Here is a 10,577-nt window from a genome sequence, read left to right as displayed (position 1 = left end):
GTGGAATGCCTTAATAACTTGTGAGAGTGATAGAGATGCCAAATCTACGGGTTCATGTTAGAGGACATTGTTTCACCTTGTGGGGACCAAATTGACTCCTAGCATCGCCTCTATCACCCAAAAATGGATGGGCAAATAGAGAGAGTTAATAAGTGAGTGGACATGTATTGAGACACTATTGCCCATGACACTCAACATGCATGGGATGATTGGTTGCCTTTTGGCACAATTTTCTTCTAAAATAGTACAAATCATTTGAGAATTGGAGTGTCATCTTTTAAGGCCATCTATGGATAGCGAGTGTACCAATGGCGATCAACAAAGAAGAGGTTACAAATCGAAACGCAAAGAATGAGGCTCAAATGATGAAAACACTTCTACAACAATCCCAAGACAATTTAAAGCTTGCTTAAAGGAGTATGAAGCAATACCACAGGAGATTTGTGGAGCTCAAAGAAGGGGATTGGGTGCTTTTATACATTCCCGAATCAAGATATGCATCTCTCAAGGGTAATACCAACACCAAATTGGCTCATAGATATTATGGTCCATATAAAGTGCAGAGAAGAGTGGGGCAAGTGACTTACAAGTTGATGCTACCGGCAACTACATGTATGCATGATGTGTTCCAAGTCTCTCAATTGAAAGCATATGTTCCATTCACTGATGTCTAAGTTATCTAAGTCATCCAAGTTTGGGAGAGCTTGGCCCCATCGAAGAAAGAACCATATGGATTTGAGGCAGCTGCATTAATTGAAGGTGAATCGACATCGTTGGCTTTGTGTAGGGCATGATTGTGTCGAAGGGCGAAAGATCGCCACGCTATTGATCATGCATGCATCTTGCTTGTGAAAAAGTATATTCATAGTTAACATTTCTATAGATTTAACAATTTAGAATTAGTTTGCATGAATCAAATTGTATATACATTTCTTGTCCTGGAGACTGTGTTGGGTAGCATGGGGCATCAAGTATCATCCCTTTCCCTGAAGAGGTAAGTCATCTCATAATGTATTTGTTCTCTCATAGGTTTAAAGTGTGACCATAGTTTCTCTCCCTTTATTTAAATGGTTTGAAATGTTAGGGTGTACAAAATATAAACTTGAGTAAATTTTTTTAGGTGAACTTAGTATAAATTTGAGGGTATTCTTAATCTTAAAATTATAAATGAATCTTCTACAGGCAATAATTTCATGAATTTATGTGTAAATATTTATTCTATATATCCTATTTATAAATATAATGTTTTTTTACATACACAAATGAAATGGTTTTAAGAGTTTCAATTTAATGAAAGTGATATACGACGTTAAAGAATATTGTTTAAATTACAATGTTATTTTTTAATAACCTAATGGATATATCGCAAGGATTGTGTTGTCATGTGTTTTTTGGAAGTGGACGATAAAGGTGTTCGTATAATTTCTTTGAAGTCTCAATGTGGTGGAGTGAGGCATCATAGGAGAAATTCAATATATGCTTAGTTAACGCATGTGCTCTGAGTCATCCTTTTTAAATATAAATTTTTAATGCTACAAGGATAAGAGACGCCAAACTACTTGAGAGAGAACTGAGCTTAAGAGAATAATTGCGTGTATTTCTCAGTTATCCTTAAGGCCCTGGCTCTATAATGTTTCTCTCTCTCTCTCTCTCTCTCTCTCTCTCTCTCTCTCTCTCTCTCTCTCATTATTTACAAGGGCCTAGCTCCATATAATGTTTGTTTCTTTCTCATTTACGAGGGCCGAGCTCTATAATGTGTTGATGGATGGGAGTCATACTAGGAATTTTTGGGACATTGTATCAAGGTGTTAGCAAGGATTAATCAAAACTTCTCTTTTATTCAACATGCCAACCTACATACTCGCCATGTGCATGGCATGAGCAGGTCTGCTCTCCCAGCTCAAACCAAACCTTCAGTGGTGCATCTACACAACTATGTCTCACACTAACCCAAACTCTCACTTATGTAGTGATAACTACACCACAAATAGCTAACTCGCCACCACCATTAAGCTTGTTTCATCAATCCCCCAAAAACCCTAGCCAGGTAGTTTCAACTTGTTCATCGCCAATCTTAAGCCCCCCCCTAACCCTCTAGGATTAGTTAATCTCATTCCTTCCGTAAGACAATCTATGCAACATGTTTTCAAATTACATGGAATGTCTTAATAACTTGTGAGAGTGATAGAGATGCCAAATCTACGGGTTGATGTTAGAGGACACTGTTTGACCTTGTGGGGAACAAATTCACTCCTATCATCGCCTCTATCACCCAAAATGGATGGGCAAATAGAGAGAGTTAATAAGTGAGTGGACATGTATTGAGACACTATTGCCCATGACACTCAACATGCATGGGATGATTGGTTGCCTTTTGGCACAATTTTCTTATAAAATAGTACAAATCATTTGAGAATTGGAGTGTCATCTTTTAAGGCCATGTATGGATAGCGAGTGTACCAATGGCGATCAACAAAGAAGAGGTTACAAATCGAAACGCAAAGAATGAGGCTCAAATGATGAAAACACTTCTACAACAATCCAAGGACAATTTAAAGCTTGCTTAAAGGAGTATGAAGCAATACCACAGGAGATTTGTGGAGCTCAAAGAAGGGGATTGGGTGCTTTTATACATTCCCGAATCAAGATATGCATCTCTCAAGGGTAATACCAACACCAAATTGGCTCATAGATATTATGGTCCATATAAAGTGTAGAGAAGAGTGGGACAAGTGACTTACAAGTTGATGCTACCGGCAACTACATGTATGCATGATGTGTTCCAAGTCTCTCAATTGAAAGCACATGTTCCATTAGATGATCTCGATCATTCGCTGATGTCTAAGAGATCTAAGTCTTCCAAGTTTGGGAGAGCTTGGCCCCATCGAAGAAAGAACCATATGGATTTGAGTTGGTCATATTGGATTTGAGGCAGCTGCATTAATTGAAGGTGAATTGACATCGTTGGCTTTGTGTAGGGCATGATCGTCTCGAAGGGCGAAAGATCGCCGCGCTATTGATCATGCATGTATCTTGCTTGTGAAAAAGTATATTCATAGTTAACATTTCTATAGATTTAACAATTTAGAATTAGTTTGCATGAATCAAATTGTATATACATTTCTTGTTGTGAAGACTGTGTTGGTTAGCATGGGGCATCAAGTATCATCCCTTTCCCTGAAGAGGTAAGTCATCTCATAATGTATTTGTCCTCTCATAGGTTTAAAGTGTGACCATAGTTTCTCTCCCTTTACTTAAATGGTTTGAAATGTTAGGGTGTACGAAATATAAACTTGAGTGAATTTTTTTAAGTGAATTTAGTATAAATTTGAGTGTATTTCTCGATAATGTGTTGATGGATGGGAGTCATACTAGGAATTTTTGGGACATTGTATCAAGGTGTTAGCAAGGATTAATCAAAACTTCTCTTTTTTTCGACATGCCAACCTACATACTCGCCAGGTGCATGGCATGAGCAGGTCTGCTCTCCCGGTTCAAACCAAACCTTCAGTGGTGCATCTACACAACTCTGTCTCACAATAACCCAACCTCTCACTTATGTAGTGATAACTACACCATAAATAGCTAACTGGCCACCACCATTAAGCTTGTTTCATCAATCCCCCAAAAACCCTAGCCAGGTAGTTTCAACTTGTTCATCCCCAATCTTGAGCCCCCCCTCCAACCCTCTAGGATTAGTTAATCTCATTCCTTCCGTAAGACAATCTTTGCAACATGTGTTCAAATTACGTGGAATGCCTTAATAACTTAAGAGAGTGATAGAGATGCCAAATCTACGGGTTCATGTTAGAGGACACTGTTTGACCTTGTGGGGGCCAAATTGACTCCCAGCATCGCCTCTATCACCCAAAAATGGATGGGCAAATAGAGAGAGTAAATAAGTGAGTGGACATGTATTGAGACACTATTGCCCATGACACTCAACATGCATGGGATGATTGGTTGCCTTTTGGCACAATTTTCTTATAAAATAGTACAAATCATTTGAGAATTGGAGTGTCATCTTTTAAGGCCATCTATGGATAGCGAGTGTACCAATGGCGATCAACAAAGAAGAGGTTACAAATCGAAACGCAAAGAATGAGGCTCAAATGATGAAAACACTTCTACAACAATCCAAGGACAATTTAAAGCTTGCTTAAAGGAGTATGAAGCAATACCACAGGAGATTTGTGGAGCTCAAAGAAGGGGATTGGGTGCTTTTATACATTCCCGAATCAAGATATGCATCTCTCAAGGGTAATACCAACACCAAATTGGCTCATAGATATTATGGTCCATATAAAGTGTAGAGAAGAGTGGGGCAAGTGACTTACAAGTTGATGCTACCGGCAACTACATGTATGCATGATGTGTTCCAAGTCTCTCAATTGAAAGCATATGTTCCATTAGATGATCTTGATCATTCGCTGATGTCTAAGAGATCTAAGTCATCCAAGTTTGGGAGAGCTTGGCCCCATCGAAGAAAGAACCATATGGATTTGAGGCAGCTGCATTAATTGAAGGTGAATCGACATCGTTGGCTTTGTGTAGGGCATGATCGTACGAAGGGCGAAAGATCGCCGTGCTATTGATCATGCATGCATCTTGCTTGTGAAAAAGTATATTCATAGTTAACATTTCTATAGATTTAACAATTTAGAATTAGTTTGCATGAATCAAATTTTATATACATTTCTTGTCCTGGAGAATGTGTTGGGTAGCATGGGGCATCAAGTATCATCCCTTTCCCTGAAGAGGTAAGTCATCTCATAATGTATTTGTCCTCTGATAGGTTTAAAGTGTGACCATAGTTTCTCTCCCTTTATTTAAATGGTTTGAAATGTTAGGGTGTACAAAATATAAACTTGAGTGAATTTTTTTAGGTGAACTTAGTATAAATTTGAGGGTATTCTTAATCTTAAAATTATAAATGAATCTTCTACAGGCAATAATTTCATAAATTTATGTGTAAATATTTATTCTATATATCCTATTTATAAAAATAATGTTTTTTTACATACACAAATGAAATGGTTTTAAGAGTTTGAATTTAATGAAAGTGATATACGACGTTAAAGAATATTGTGTAAATTATAATGTTATTTTTTAATAACCTAATGGATATATTGCAAGGATTGTGTTGTCAAGTGTTCTTTGGAAGTGGAAGATAAAGGTGTTCATATAATTTCTTTGAAGTCTCAATGTGGTGGAGTGAGGCATCATAGGAGAAATTCAATATATGCTAAGTTAACGCATGTGCTCTGAGGCATCCTTTTTAAATATAAATTTTTAATGCTACAAGGATAAGAGACGCCAAACTACTTGAGAGAGAACTGAGCTTAAGAGAATAATTGTGTGTATTTCTCATTTATCCTTAAGGCCCTGGCTCTATAATGTTTCTCTCTCTCTCTCTCTCTCTCTCTCTCTCTCTCTCTCTCTCTCTCTCTCTCATTATTTACAAGGGCCTAGCTCTATATAATGTTTGTTTCTCATTTACGAGGGCCGAGCTCTATAATGTGTTGATGGATGGGAGTCAAACTAGGAATTTTTGGGACATTGTATCACGGTGTTAGCAAGGATTAATCAAAACTTCTCTTTTATTCGACATGCCAACCTACATACTCGCCATGTGCATGGCATGAGCAGGTCTGCTCTCCCGGTTCAAACCAAACCTTCAGTGGTGCATCTACACAACTATGTCTCACAATAACCCAAACTCTCACTTATGTAGTGATAACTACACCATAACTAGCTAACTCGCCACCACCATTAAGCTTGTTTCATCAATCCCCCAAAAACCCTAGCCAGGTAGTTTCAACTTGTTCATCCCCAATCTTGAGCCCCCCCCTAACCCTCTAGGATTAGTTAATCTCATTCCTTCCGTAAGACAATCTATGCAACATGTGTTCAAATTACATGGAATGTCTTAATAACTTGTGAGAGTGATAGAGATGCCAAATCTACGGGTTCATGTTAGAGGACACTGTTTGACCTTGTGGGGACCAAATTCACTCCTAGCATCGCCTCTATCACCCAAAAATGGATGGGCAAATAGAGAGAGTTAAGAAGTGAGTGGACATGTATTGAGACACTATTGCCCATGACACTCAACATGCATGGGATGATTGGTTGCCTTTTGGCACAATTTTTTTATAAAATAGTACAAATCATTTGAGAATTGGAGTGTCATCTTTTAAGGCCATCTATGGATAGCGAGTGTACCAATGGCGATCAACAAAGAAGAGGTTACAAATCGAAACGCAAAGAATGAGGCTCAAATGATGAAAACACTTCTACAACAATCCAAGGACAATTTAAAGCTTGCTTAAAGGAGTATGAAGCAATACCATAGGAGATTTGTGGAGCTCAAAGAAGGGGATTGGGTGCTTTTATACATTCCCGAATCAAGATATGCATCTCTCAAGGGTAATACCAACACCAAGTTGGCTCATAGATATTATGGTCCATACAAAGTGCAGATAAGAGTGGGGCAAGTGACTTACAAGTTGATGCTACCGGCAACTACATGTATGCATGATGTGTTCCAAGTCTCTCAATTGAAAGCACATGCTCCATTAGATGATCTCGATCATTCGCTGATGTCTAAGAGATCTAAGTCTTCCAAGTTTGGGAGAGCTTGGCCCCATTGAAGAAAGAACCATATGGATTTGAGTTGGTCATATTAGATTTGAGGCAGCTGCATTAATTGAAGGTGAATTGACATCGTTGGCTTTGTGTAGGGCATGATCGTCTCGAAGGGCGAAAGATCGCCGCGCTATTGATCATGCATGTATCTTGCTTGTGAAAAAGTATATTCATAGTTAACATTTCTATAGATTTAACAATTTAGAATTAGTTTGCATGAATCAAATTGTATATACATTTCTTGTCGTGAAGACTGTGTTGGTTAGCATGGGGCATCAAGCATCATCCCTTTCCCTGAAGAGGTAAGTCATCTCATAATTTTTTTGTCCTCTTATAGGTTTAAAGTGTGACCATAGTTTCTCTCCCTTTACTTAAATGGTTTGAAATGTTAGGGTGTACAAAATATAAACTTGAGTGAATTTTTTTAAGTGAACTTAGTATAAATTTGAGTGTATTTCTTAATCTTAAAATTATAAATGAATCTTCTACAGGCAATAATTTCATAAATTTATGTGTAAATATTTATTCTATATATCTTATTTATAAATATAATGTTTTTTTACATACACAAATGAAATGGTTTTAAGAGTTTCAATTTAATGAAAGTGATATACGACGTTAAAGAATATTGTTTAAATTATAATGTTATTTTTTAATAACATAATGGATATATCGCAAGGATTGTGTTGTCAAGTGTTCTTTGGAAGTGGAGGATAAAGGTGTTCGTATAATTTCTTTGAGGTCTCAATGTGGTGGAGTGAGGCATCATAGGAGAAATTCAATATATGCTTAGTTAACGCATGTGCTCTGAGGCGTCCTTTTTAAATATAAATTTTTAATGCTACAAGGATAAGAGACGCCAAACTACTTGAGAGAGAACTGAGCTTAAGAGAATAATTGCGTGTATTTCTCATTTATCCTTAAGGCCCTAGCTCTATAATGTTTCTCTCTCTCTCTCTCTCATTATTTACAAGGGCCTAGCTCTATATAATGTTTGTTTCTTTCTCATTTACGAGGGCCGAGCTCTATAATGTGTTGATGGATGGGAGTCATACTAGGAATTTTTGGGACATTGTATCAAGGTGTTAGCAAGGATTAATCAAAACTTCTCTTTTATTCGACATGCCAACCTACATACTCGCCATGTGCATGGCATGAGCAGGTCTGCTCTCCCGGTTCAAACCAAACCTTCAGTGGTGCACCTACACAACTGTCTCACAATAACCCAAACCCTCACTTATGTAGTGATAACTACACCATAAATAGCTACATCGCCATAGCTAGGTAGTTTCAACTTGTTGATCCCCAATCTTGAGCCCCCCCCTAACCCTCTAGGATCAGTTAATCTCATTCCTTTCGTAAGACAACCTATGCAACATGTGTTCAAATTACATGGAATGCCTTAATAACTTGTGAGAGTGACAGAGATGCCAAATCTACGGGTTCATGTTAGAGGACACTGTTTGTGGGGACCAAATTGACTCCTAGCATCACCTCTATCACCCGAAAATGGATGGGCAAATACAGAGAGTAAATAAGTGAGTGGACATGTATTGAGACACTATTGCCCATGACACTCATGCATGGGAGGATTGGTTGCCTTTTGGCACAATTTTCTTATAAAATAGTACAAATCATTTGAGAATTGGAGTGTCATCTTTTAAGGCCATCATTTGAGAATTGGATAGCGAGTGTACCAATGGCGATCAACAAAGAAGAGTTTACAAATCGAAACGCAAAGAATGAGGCTCAAATGATGAAAACACTTCTACAACAATCCAAGGACAATTTAAAGCTTGCTTAAAGGAGTATGAAGAAATACCACAGGAGATTTGTGGAGCTCAAAGAAGGGGATTGGGTGCTTTTATACATTCCCGAATTAAGATATGCATCTCTCAAGGGTAATACCAACACCAAATTGGCTCATAGATATTATGGTCCATACAAAGTGTAGAGAAGAGTTGTTGCAAGTGACTTACAAGTTGATGCTACCAGCAACTACATGTATGCATGATGTGTTCCAAGTCTCTCAATTGAAAGCATATGTTCCATTAGATGATCTCGATCATTCGCTGATATCTAAGAGATCTAAGTCATCCAAGTTTGGGAGAGCTTGGCTCCATGGAAGAAAGAATCATATGGATTTGAGTTGGTCATATTGGATTTGAGGCAGCTGCATGAATTGAAGGTGAATCGACATCGTTGGCTTTGTGCAGGGCATGATCGTCTCGAAGGGCGAAAGATCGCCGCGCTATTGATCATGCATGCATCTTGCTTGTGAAAAAGTATATTCATAGTTAACATTTCTATAGATTTAACAATTTAGAATTAGTTTGCATGAATCAAATATTGTCTCTTGTATATACATTTCTTGTCCTCCTGAAGACTGTGTTGGGTAGCATGGGACATCAAGTATCATCCCTTTCCCTGAAGGGGTAAGTCATCTCATAATGTATTTGTCCTCTCATAAGTTTAAAGTGTGACCATAGTTTCTCTCCCTTTATTTAAATGGTTTGAAATGTTAGGGTGTACAAAATATAAACTTGACTGAATTTTTTTAGGTGAACTTAGTATAAATTTGAGTGTATTCTTAATCTTAAAATTATAAATGAATCTTTTACAACAATAATTTTATAAATTTATGTGTAAATATTTGTTCTATATATCCTATTTCTAAATATAATGTTTTTTTACATACACAAATGAAATGGTTTTAAGAGTTTCAGTGATATACGACGTTAAAGAATATTGTTTAAATTATAATGTTATTTTTTAATAACATAATGGATATATCGCAAGGATTGTGTTGTCAAGTGTTCTTTGGAAGTGGAGGATAAAGGTGTTCGTATAATTTCTTTGAAGTCTCAATGTGGTGGAGTGAGGCATCATAGGAGAAATTCAATATATGCTTAGTTAACGCATGTGCTCTGAGGCGTCCTTTTTAAATATAAATTTTTAATGCTACAAGGATAAGAGACGCCAAACTACTTTTGAGAGAACTGAGCTTAAGAGAATAATTGTGTGTATTTCTCATTTATCCTTAAGGCCCTGGCTCTATAATGTTTCTCTCTCTCTCTCTGTCTCTCATTATTTACAAGGGCCTAGCTCTATATAATGTTTGTTTCTTTCTCATTTACGAGGGCTGAGCTCTATAATGTGTTGATGGATGGGAGTCATACTAGGAATTTTTGGGACATTGTATCAAGATGTTAGCAAGGATTAATCAAAACTTCTTTTTTATTCGACATGCCAACCTACATACTCGCCATGTGCATGGCATGAGCAGGTCTGCTCTCTCGGTTCAAACCAAACCTTCAGTGGTGCATCTACACAACTATGTCTCACAATAACCCAAACTCTCACTTATGTAGTGATAACTACACCACAAATAGCTAACTCGCCACCACCATTAAGCTTGTTTCATCAATCCCCCAAAAACCCTAGCCACCACCATTAAGCTTGTTTCATCAATCCCCCAAAAACCCTAGCCAGGTAGTTTCAACTTGTTCATCCCCAATCTTGAGCCCCCCCTAACCCTCTAGGATTAGTTAATCTCATTCCTTCCGTACGACAATCTATGCAACATGTGTTCAAATTACGTGGAATGCCTCAATAACTTGTGAGAGTGATAGAGATGCCAAATCTACTGGTTCATATTAGAGGACACTGTTTGACCTTGTGGGGACCAAATTGACTCCTAGCATCGCCTCTATCACCTAAAAATGGATGGGCAAGTAGAGAGAGTTAATAAGTGAGTGGACATGTATTGAGACACTATTGCCCATGACACTCAACATGCATGGGATGATTGGTTTCCTTTTGGCACAATTTTCTTATAAAATAGTATAAATCATTTGAGAATTGGAGTGTCATCTTTTAAGGCCATCTATGGATAGCGAGTGTACCAATGGCGATCAACAAAGAAGAGG

This window comes from Cibotium barometz, chromosome 24, assembly GCF_041138505.1.
Source record: "Cibotium barometz isolate CiBa-2024 chromosome 24, ASM4113850v1, whole genome shotgun sequence".
Taxonomy (NCBI): Eukaryota; Viridiplantae; Streptophyta; class Polypodiopsida; order Cyatheales; family Cibotiaceae; genus Cibotium; species Cibotium barometz.
The sequence above is the reverse complement of the archived record's forward strand: the minus strand, read 5'-3'. Positions refer to the sequence as shown.